Source organism: Neolamprologus multifasciatus, chromosome 5 (genome assembly GCF_963576455.1).
Source record: "Neolamprologus multifasciatus chromosome 5, fNeoMul1.2, whole genome shotgun sequence".
NCBI lineage: Eukaryota > Metazoa > Chordata > Actinopteri > Cichliformes > Cichlidae > Neolamprologus > Neolamprologus multifasciatus.
The window spans coordinates 38,732,413-38,743,760 of NC_140443.1; the positions used below are offsets into that span (position 1 = coordinate 38,732,413).

General features: G+C 39.3%; 1 long non-coding RNA gene across 1 annotated transcript in view; it reads right to left on the reverse strand.

Annotated features, from left to right (window-relative positions):
- LOC146519310 (uncharacterized) overlaps positions 1–11,337 on the reverse strand; it is a 36,063-nt gene extending 24,726 nt beyond the window's left edge. Inside the window, exon 1 of the long non-coding RNA XR_014874116.1 lies at positions 11,042–11,337. This is a non-coding gene — a long non-coding RNA (uncharacterized LOC146519310). The remainder of the gene's footprint in view (positions 1–11,041) is intronic.
- Between the last annotated feature and the right edge of the window lie 11 nt (positions 11,338–11,348).

Consider the following 11,348-nt stretch of genomic DNA (forward strand, 5'->3'; position numbering starts at 1 on the left):
AATCTCAGCCTCTTCTGCTGTTTTTATTAGAATTTTAAGCTTTTTCACCGTTTTTCTGTTACGTGAGAACCAGTTTGGCTCAATGAGTAGCTGAAAAATGTCAGCCTCTTCTGCTCTTTCGGAAGAATTTCAGAGTTCAGCTTTTTCACTTGTTTTAAGCACAAATTTCAGTCTCTTTACCTCATTTCACAACAAAGTAGTTCTTCCTCTTCACCTCTTTTCTGCTAATTTAAGCTTCTGCTCCACAGTGCACATTTTTCTTCTTATCATATCTTTGCTTGTGACCAGAACTCATTTGGCTCAGAGGGTTGAGCAGCTGCCGTGAGACCCGGAGGTTCGAATCCTACCTGTGACAGTTGCTGCACATGTTCCCTGCTTGCATGCGCAAATTCTGTTTATTCACCTCTTCTGCAAAAATTTTGGCCTTTTCACCTCTTATTAGCACAAATCTCAGCTGTTTTCAGAAAAAACTCTTTTGAGCACAAATTCTGCTGATTCATCTCTTTTCAGTGCAACTTTCTGCTTCGTTCCATCTTTTCTGCAGAAATTCTTCTCATTCACCTCTTTTCAGCGCAATGTTCTGCTCCTTTCCATCTTTTCTGCAGAAATTCTGCTGATTGAACTCTTTTCAGCAAAATGTTCAGCCTTTTCACCTCTTATCAGCACAAATCTCAGCTGTTTTCAGAAAAAACTCTTTTGAGCACAAATTATGCTGATTCATCTCTTTTCAGCAGAAATTCTTCTGATTCGCCTCTTTTCTGCAAAGTTTTCAGACTTTTCACCTCTTATCAGCACAAATCCCAGCTTTTTCAGCTGTTTTCAGCAAAAACCTCTTTTTAGCAGAATTCTGCTCATTTAGCTTTTTTCAACAGAAATTCTGCTGATTGAACTCTTTCCAGCAGAATTTTCACCTCTTTTCAGCACAAATCTCAGCTGTTTTCAAAAAAACTCTTTTGAGCAGAAATTCTGCTGATTGATCTCTTTTCAGCAGAATTTTAAATTTTTTCAGCACTTTTCAGCACAAATCCCAGCTTTTTCAGCTGTTTTCACCAAAAAACTCTTTTCAGCAGAATTCTGCTGATTGAACTCTTCAGCAGAAATTCTGCTGATTGAACTCTTTTCAGCAGAATTTAAATTTTTTTCACCACTTTTCAGCACAAATCCCAGCTTTTTCAGCTGTTCTCAGCAAAAACCTCTTTTCAGCAGAATTCTGCTCATTCACCTCTTTTCAGCAGAAATTCTGCTGATTGATCTCTTTTCAGCAGAATTTTAAATTTTTTCAGCACTTTTCAGCACAAATCCCAGCTTTTTCAGCTGTTTTCACCAAAAAACTCTTTTCAGCAGAATTCTGCTGATTGAACTCTTCAGCAGAAATTCTGCTGATTGAACTCTTTTCAGCAGAATTTAAATTTTTTTCACCACTTTTCAGCACAAATCCCAGCTTTTTCAGCTGTTCTCAGCAAAAACCTCTTTTCAGCAGAATTCTGCTCATTCACCTCTTTTCAGCAGAAATTCTGCTGATTGAACTCTTTTCAGCAGAATTTTCAGAATTTTCACCTCTTTTCAGCCCAAATTCTGCTTATTCACCTCTTCTGCAAAATTTTCAGCCTTTTCACCTCTTTTCAGCAGAAATCTCAGCTGTTTTCAGAAAAAGCTCTTTTGAGCAGAAATTCTGCTGTTTCATCTCTTTTCAGCGTAAGTTTCTGCTTCTTTACCTCTTTTCAACAGAAATTCTGCTGATTCACCTCTTTTCTTCAAAGTTTTCAGCCTTTTCACCTCCTCACCACCTTTCAACTTTTTCAGCTTTTTTTCAGCAGACATCTTCAGCGTTAAGGCATCCACACAGCATTTTCGCAGGAAATACAAATTTTTCTAGTTGTGTGGATGCTTTAAGGCATCCACACTATTGTTTTCCTGTTTCTCTTTATTCTTTATTATTATTATTATTCTAGTTGCTTCCGTACGTTTTTCGCCGTTGAACTACTTCCACAATTTTTGTGCTATTTTCACCATTCAAATTTTAAACTATTCTGCTATTTTTGCTCTTTCCGGCTTTATCTTTTGGTATTTTTCACTATTATACTTTTTAAAATATTAAGCTTTTTTCCTTTAATTTGTCCCATTGAAATGAATGGGAAACTTCCGCAATTCTGCTAAAATTTGCTTGTTTTTGAAACTTAACTACTTCCTCATATTTTCACTTAGAACAACCATTCAAACTTTAAAATGTTCTCAAATTATTGGGCTATTCAGGTATAAATCAGCTTTTTCAAATCTTTTACCGTTTTATTTTTATACCCCTTAAAGTGTTGAGTTGCAAAATTGTGATTTTTCACAAAATACATGGGTTGTTATGGTTGCTATGCAGTTGGTTCTAAGTGAGCCACTTTAAGTTTCGCAGTCTTCTCTTCATGTCCGAACAACTTCTTGCTACTTGCTCAATTTTCACTCAACTTCCACAAATTATACATCAAAACGTAGGTATTTTTGCTGGCTTTCAGAAAATGTCATTATCATTGTTGTGGGATTTATAGAATTTTGGCAAATCTCCTCAGACCAACACAAAGTCTCAAAACTCTCCATAGAAAGTCAATGGAGAGTTTGTTCAAAATCACCGCTTGATTTCTGTAATGAGAGGCATATTCGAATCGTCATATCTCCTTAACGAAGCGACGTTAAGACATGAGGCTTGTCCCAGTATATCTTCAGACACTCCTGACGCTCACAATTCAAGAATTATTTTCTCACCTATTACCGTTCTGAGATGAGTTAGACTTGTTTGAGGATAGGAAATTCGTCCTTCGCTCAGATTTCTTCAGATTTCAAACTCTGGAAATGAGCCACTTTTTTCTCTCATCATATCTTTTTGATAGATTTCCACAAAGACCTGAAAATTTCCATGGTTGTTCACCAAAGCCTGCTGTCTCTTACGGTGAAAGAATGATATCGATACTCCAAATAGATTTAGAGTTAGAAAGCGTTGTTTGAGGGCAAGTCAAGGCAGTTTTTGCTTCGCCTCTACTCAGTTATGGTGCATTAGAAGTCAAATATCTTTAATAATTCATATTTTAATGATAAATTGTCAACACTTGAAGATTCCCCCATCTCTGCTGAACAAAACGGTGTAAGAATGATCGTTCTAGCCCCTACGGTTAGGAAATTATGGTCATTTGTTTGAGTTTAGTCCTCACTATGAGAAATAGACTGCAAAAATCCTGCCTCTCTGCTGCGTGTGTAAAAACGGCTGCACCTGTTTTGGCGGGAAAAAAGTACACAGCCTCTCTGATTGGTGGATTCAAATTTAGCAGCTCCCAGGCTGCTTGACTGACCTAAAAACTGGCTTCTCTCTCTTTCTGTGTGTGTTATAGTATTTCTAAATGATAGTATTTCTGCTTTTTATAGTATTTCTGCTAAATGATAGTATTTCTGCTTTTTATAGGATTTGTGCTTAATATAGTAGTTCTGCTTTTTATAGTATTTGTGCTTAATATAGTATTTCTGCTTAATTATAGTATTTCTGCTACATTATACTATTTCTGCTTTTTATAGTGTTTCTGCTAAATTATAGTATTTCTGCTTTTTATAGTATTTCTGCTTTTTATATGAATTGTGCTTAATATAGGATTTGTGCTTAATATAGTATTTCTGCTAAATTATAGTATTTCTGCTTTTTAAGGTATTTCTGCTTTTTATAGTATTTCTGGTTAATATAGTATTTCTGCTAAATTATAGTATTTCTGCTACATTATACTATTTCTGCTTTTTATAGTGTTTCTGCTAAATTATAGTATTTCTGCTTTTTATAGTATTTCTGCTTTTTATACGAATTGTGCTTAATATAGGATTTGTGCTTAATATAGGATTTCTGCTAAATTATAGTATTTCTGCTACATTATACTATTTCTGCTTTTTATAGTGTTTCTGCTAAATTATAGTATTTCTGCTTTTTATAGTATTTCTGCTTTTTATACGAATTGTGCTTAATATAGGATTTGTGCTTAATATAGTATTTCTGCTAAATTATAGTATTTCTGCTTTTTATAGGATTTGTGCTTAATATATGTCAGGGTTCTGGGTCTGAGCAACCCAGGATCCCTGAGCAGTTATGGACTAGTTATATGTATTACTATATATTTTTGGTGTTGCTTCCCCGTTTGCTCTATGCTTGTACATATGTGGAGACACTTGTTAAATTCCCCTGGCTGGTGGACTCCCTCAATCCAGTTGTCCTGGACTTCCTGCTTTCCACCCTCCACCTCCACTCTCCTCCTCAGGCTGCTCACCGGCCCGGACCGCTGGTGGATTCACAGCCTGAGATGCCGGCCCCGACGTCTACACGGAAACGACGTTCGCTCCACCGGCTTTCCTCACCGCAGCCTAATCCACGAACTTCTCAAGAGTCGGCTGTGGTGAGTAGTACGGACAATTTTCCATTTCCCTCCCCATCTGGTTTTGTGTCTGCAGTGGACGAGCCGACAGCGCAGGTAACATCACCTCGGTCAGAGGTCTCCACACCACTCGCTGCTTCAACATCTGCAGCTGTGGCACCGCCGTCATCTCATCCGCCTGCAGTCACCCTTCTGCCATCTTCTTCACCGGCTGCTACGTCGCCACCCGGACCTGCCCTGCCCGAGCAGGAGCTTGGCGAGCCGGAGGAGCTCGCACTGCCCAGCCAATCATATCTGAGGGCTCAGGCATTCAAATTTGCATATTGGGGCCTTCACGGCTTGTAAGCCAGCCAATCATATCTGAGGGCTCAGACATTCAAATTTGCATATTGGGGCCTGCACGGCTTCCTAGCCAGCCAATCATATCTGAGGTCTGCTGTTCCTTCTCTCGTCATATCTCAGCGATGGATGTACAAAGAGTAATGAAAATCGCAGTCAAAGTACCCCAAAGTCCGCTGATTCACCCAGTACAAGAATTATGCTTCTAGTCCACCTAGTTTTTGAGTTACACGACGTTTTGTAACTCCAAAAAACGGCGTTTTTCGCCTCTTACCGCGATCTAATTCTGACTGCTCATCACCCTGTTTTCCAGGCACCCGGCTCTCTTTCCCAGTGGCGCAGTTGGTAGTGACATGGGTCTGCAAGCCAAAGGTCGTTGGTTCGATTCCACATTGATCAATGTGTTTTTTTCCCTACAAATTAATTCACTATCACAGACCAGTAATTCATATTCATCATTTATTACAATTCTACAAACTTTTATGATTTTACCAGCTTTTCTAATATGGACCTCACATTCTTGTTAACACTCCATGGCACAAATACTGTTCCCTTTAGGCTCTGTGTATGTGTGTGTGTATCAATATTTCTCCCATTTTAAAGTATTACTCCTCCATAATTGTATTTCTGTTAAATCAAAGTACTTTTACTGCATCTTAGTACTTCTGTTCAATCATAGTATTTCTGCTACTTTTCGGTACTTGTGCTAAATACAGTATTTCTGCTTAATATAGTATTTCTGCTAAATTATATTATTTCTGCTTTTTATAGTATTTCTGCTTTTTATAGTATTTGTGCTTAATATAGTATTTGTGCTTAATATAGTATTTCTGCTAAATCATAGTATTTCTGCTAAATCATAGTATTTCTGCTAAATTATAGTATTTCTGCTTTTTATAAGATTTGTGCTTAATATAGTATTTGTGCTTAATATAGTATTTCTGCTAAATCATAGTATTTCTGCTAAATCATAGTATTTCTGCTAAATTATAGTATTTCTGCTTTTTATAAGATTTGTGCTTAATATAGTATTTGTGCTTAATATAGTATTTCTGCTAAATTATAGTATTTCTGCTAAATTATAGTATTTCTTTTTTTTATAGTATTTGTGCTAAAAAATAGTATTTCTACTAAATGTAGTATTTATGCTTAATCATACTATTTCTATATATTACTGCCAGGTCCCCAGGCAGCCAATCCTCTGTGAGGACTGAGACATTCAAATTTACAAATCAGAGCCTGCACGGCTTCCCAGCCATCCAATCATATCTGAGGGCTCAGGCATTCAAATTTGCATATTGGGGCCTTCATGGCTTGTAAGCCAGCCAATCAGCTTTTCTAATATGGACCTCAGATTCTTGTTAACACTCCATGGCACAAATACTGTTCCCCTTAGGCTCTGTGCATGTGTGTGTGTATCAATATTTCTCCTAAAGTATTACTCCTCCATAATTTTAATTCTGTTAAATCAAAGTACTTTTACTACATCTTAGTACTTCTGCTCAATCATAGTATTTCTGCTAAATCATAGTATTTTTGCCAAATCATGGTTTTTGTGCCAAATCATAACATTTGTGTTATGTTATAGTATTACTACTAAGTGGAGGAATTTCTGTCATGTTACAGTATATGTGCTGATTACAGTATTTCTGCTAAATCATAGTATTTCTACTATATTATATTTTTCTTTCTAAATATAGCATTTCTGCTATATAACTGTATTTCTGCTATGTTATAATATTAGTGCTAAACCAGAGTATTTGTGCTGAAACATAGTATTTCTGCCAAATGATAGTATTTCTGTCAAATTATAGTATTTGTGCTAAAACATAGTCTTAATTTAAAATTACAATATTCATAGTTCATCACAGTGTCTCTGGTAAATCACAGTATTTCTGCTATGTTGTACTATTTTTCTAAATCATAGTGTTTCCATAATGTTTAAATATTTTTGGCTAAATATATTCTTTCTGTTATCTTATACTATTTCTCCTAAATTCTTGTATATTTGATAAGTTATCATGTTTCTGGTAAGTTACAATATTTCTGCCAAGTTCTGCTATGCTATTGTATTTCTGCCAAGTATTATGTTTCCTCTAAGATATTGCAGTTCTGCTAAGTTATTACTTTTTAGCAAAGTTCCTTTGCTTCTGCAAAGTTTTTACAATTTCTGCAACTTTTCAGCTTTTTCAGCTAGTTTTTGCAGACAGCTTCAGCTTTAAAGCATCCACACTGCATTTTCGCAGGAAATGCAAATTTTTCTAGTTGTGTGGATGCTTTAAGGCATCCACACTATTGTTTTCCTGTTTCTCTTTATTCTTTATTGTGTGGATGCTTTAAGGCATCCACACTATTGTTTTCCTGTTTCTCTTTATTCTTTATTATTATTATTCTAGTTGCGTTCCGTACGTTTTTTGCCGTTGAACTACTTCCACAATTTTTGTGCTATTTTCACCATTCAAATTTAAACTATTCTGCTATTTCTGCTAATGTCGTGCTATATCTTTTGGTATTTTTAACTATTATACTTTTAAAATATTAAGCTTTTTTCCTTTAATTTGTCCCATTGAAATGAATGGGAAACTTCCGCAATTCTGCTAAAATTTGCTTGTTTTTGAAACTTAACTACTTCCTCATATTTTCACTTAGAACAACCATTCAAACTTTAAAATGTTCTCAAATTATTGGGCTATTCAGGTATAAATCAGCTTTTTCAAATCTTTTACCGTTTTATTTTTATACCCCTTAAAGTGTTGAGTTGCAAAATTGTGATTTTTCACAAAATACATGGGTTGTTATGGTTGCTATGCAGTTGGTTCTAAGTGAGGCACTGAAGGTTTCGCAGTCTTCTCTTCATGTCCGAACAACTTCTTGCTACTTGCTCAATTTTCACTCAACTTCCACAAATTATACATCAAAACGTAGGTATTTTTGCTGGCTTTCAGAAAATGTCATTATCATTGTTGTGGGATTTATAGAATTTTGGCAAATCTCCTCAGACCAACACAAAGTCTGAAAACTCTCCATAGAAAGTCAATGGAGAGTTTGTTCAAAATCACCGCTTGATTTCTGTAATGAGAGGCATATTCGAATCGTCATATCTCCCTAACGAAGCGACGTTAAGACATGAGGCTTGTCCCAGTATATCTTCAGACACTCCTGACGCTCACAATTCAAGAATTATTTTCTCACCTATTACCGTTCTGAGATGAGTTAGACTTGTTTGAGGGTAGGAAATTTGTCCTTCGCTCAGATTTCTTCAGATTTCAAACTCTGGAAATGAGCCACTTTTTTCTCTCGTCATATCTTTTTGATAGATTTCCACAAAGACCTGAAAATTTCCATGGTTGTTCACCAAAGCCTGCTGTCTCTTACGGTGAAAGAATGATATCGATACTCCAAATAGATTTAGAGTTAGAAAGCGTTGTTTGAGGGCAAGTCAAGGCAGTTTTTGCTTCGCCTCTACTCAGTTATGGTGCATTAGAAGTCAAATATCTTTAATAATTCATATTTTAATGATAAATTGTCAACACTTGAAGATTCCCCCATCTCTGCTGAACAAAACGGTGTAAGAATGATCGTTCTAGCCCCTACGGTTAGGAAATTATGGTCATTTGTTTGAGTTTAGTCCTCACTATGAGAAATAGACTGCAAAAATCCTGCCTCTCTGCTGCGTGTGTAAAAACGGCTGCACCTGTTTTGGCGGGAAAAAAGTACACAGTCTCTCTGATTGGTGGATTCAAATTTAGTAGCTCCCAGGCTGCTTGACTGACCTAAAAACTGGCTTCTCTCTCTTTCTGTGTGTGTTATAGTATTTCTAAATGATAGTATTTCTGCTTTTTATAGGATTTGTGCTTAATATAGTAGTTCTGCTTTTTATAGTATTTCTGCTTAATATAGTATTTCTGCTTAATTATAGCATTTCTGCTACATTATACTATTTCTGCTTTTTATAGTGTTTCTGCTAAATTATAGTATTTCTGCTTTTTATAGTATTTCTGCTTTTTATACGAATTGTGCTTAATATAGGATTTGTGCTTAATATAGTATTTCTGCTAAATTATAGTATTTCTGCTTTTTAAGGTATTTCTGCTTTTTATAGTATTTCTGGTTAATATAGTATTTCTGCTAAATTATAGTATTTCTGCTACATTATACTATTTCTGCTTTTTATAGTGTTTCTGCTAAATTATAGTATTTCTGCTTTTTATAGTATTTCTGCTTTTTATACGAATTGTGCTTTTTATAGGATTTGTGCTTAATATAGTAGTTCTGCTTTTTATAGTATTTGTGCTTAATATAGTATTTCTGCTAAATTATAGTATTTCTGCTACATTATACTATTTCTGCTTTTTATAGTGTTTCTGCTAAATTATAGTATTTCTGCTTTTTATAGTATTTCTGCTTTTTATACGAATTGTGCTTAATATAGGATTTGTGCTTAATATAGTATTTCTGCTAAATTATAGTATTTCTGCTTTTTATAGGATTTGTGCTTAATATATGTCAGGGTTCTGGGTCTGAGCAACCCAGGATCCCTGAGCAGTTATGGACTAGTTATATGTATTACTATATATTTTTGGTGTTGCTTCCCCGTTTGCTCTATGCTTGTACATATGTGGAGACACTTGTTAAATTCCCCTGGCTGGTGGACTCCCTCAATCCAGTTGTCCTGGACTTCCTGCTTTCCACCCTCCACCTCCACTCTCCTCCTCAGGCTGCTCACCGGCCCGGACCGCTGGTGGATTCACAGCCTGAGATGCCGGCCCCGACGTCTACACGGAAACGACGTTCGCTCCACCGGCTTTCCTCACCGCAGCCTAATCCACGAACTTCTCAAGAGTCGGCTGTGGTGAGTAGTACGGACAATTTTCCATTTCCCTCCCCATCTGGTTTTGTGTCTGCAGTGGACGAGCCGACAGCGCAGGTAACATCACCTCGGTCAGAGGTCTCCACACCACTCGCTGCTTCAACATCTGCAGCTGTGGCACCGCCGTCATCTCATCCGCCTGCAGTCACCCTTCCGCCATCTTCTTCACCGGCTGCTACGTCGCCACCCGGACCTGCCCTGCCCGAGCAGGAGCTTGGCGAGCCGGAGGAGCTCGCACTGCCCGAGCAGGAGCTCGGCGAGCAGGAGGAGCTCGCACTGCCCGAGCAGGAGCTCGGCGAGCCGGTGGAGCTCGCACTGCCCGAGCAGAAGCTCGGCGAGCCAGTGGAGCTCGCATGCCCGAGCAGTTGCTCGGCGAGCCGGTGGAGCCAGCGCCGCTGCCGGAGGAGCTCAGCGAGCCGGTGGAGCCAGCGCTGCTGCCGGAGGAGCTCAGCGAGCCGGTGGAGCCAGCGCCGCTGCCCGGCGAGCAGGAGAAGCCAGCGCCGCTGCCAAAGGAGCCCGCGCCGCTGCTCGGCGAGCAGGAGAAGCCAGCGCCGCTGCTCGGCGAGCAGGTGGAGCCCGCGCCGGAGCTCGGCGAGCAGGTGGAGCCCGCGCCGGAGCTCGGCGAGCGAGTGGAGCCCGCGCCGCAGCCGGGGGACCTCGGCGAGCGGGAGGAGCCCGCGCCGCAGCCGGGGGAGATCGGCGAGCGGGATGCGCCGCTGCGGGATGCGCGGTCTGACTTTGGGACTGTGACCTGGGAGGGTTTGTTGTTTGTTGTTTTTGCTTGTTTTGGTTCTGGCTACTTAAGAGAGTCTTGGAGCTCCCACCGACGCGGGATCATTGCGTGAGACTCCACGTCAGTCATCCAGTTGTGCTTGGTTAGTGTGTGTGTATGCCCGCGATTGTATGTGTCCTGACGGCTGCTTCTATTGTGTCCCCAGGAGAGGGGTGGAGTGCCAGACAGCAGCCAGCACGGGGAGTGCTGAGACATGGGAGCGGAGAGCACAAACACTGGGAGAAGACACGACACGGGAGTCTGGGGAAAGCACGGGAATTTGTTGTTATTTCCACACACTGTAAATAAACGCACTGTTTATACACAGAGCACCGCGCCTGGGTCCTCCTTCCCCACACCCCCCACGGTTTGCCATGCCATACCGTGACAATATAGTATTTGTGCTTAATATAGTAATTCTGCTTTTTATAATATTTCTGCTATTTATAGTATTTCTGCTAAATTATAGTGTTTCTGCTAAATTATAGTATTTCTGCTTAATCATACTATTTCTATATATTACTGCCAGGTCCCAAGGCAGCCAATCCTCTGTGAGGACTGAGACACTTAGCCCTGAAATTTACATATCAGAGCCTGCACGGCTTCCCAGCCAGCCAATCATATCTGAGGTCTGCCGTTTCTTCTCTTGTCATGTCTCAGCGACGGTTGTACAAAGAGCAATGAAAATCGCAGTCAAAGTACACCAAAGTCCGCTGATTCACCCAGTACAAGAATTATGCTTCTAGTCCACCTAGTTTTTGAGTTACATGACGTTTTGTAACTCCAAAAACCGGCGTTTTTCGCCTCTCACCGCGATCTAATTCTGACTGCTGATCACCCTGTTTTCCAAGCGCCCGGCTCTCTTTCCCAGTGGCGCAGTTGGTAGTGACATGGGTCTGCAAGCCAAAGGTCGTTGGTTCGATTCCTCATTGGTCAACGTGCTTTTTTTCCCCTACAAATTAATACACTATCACAGACC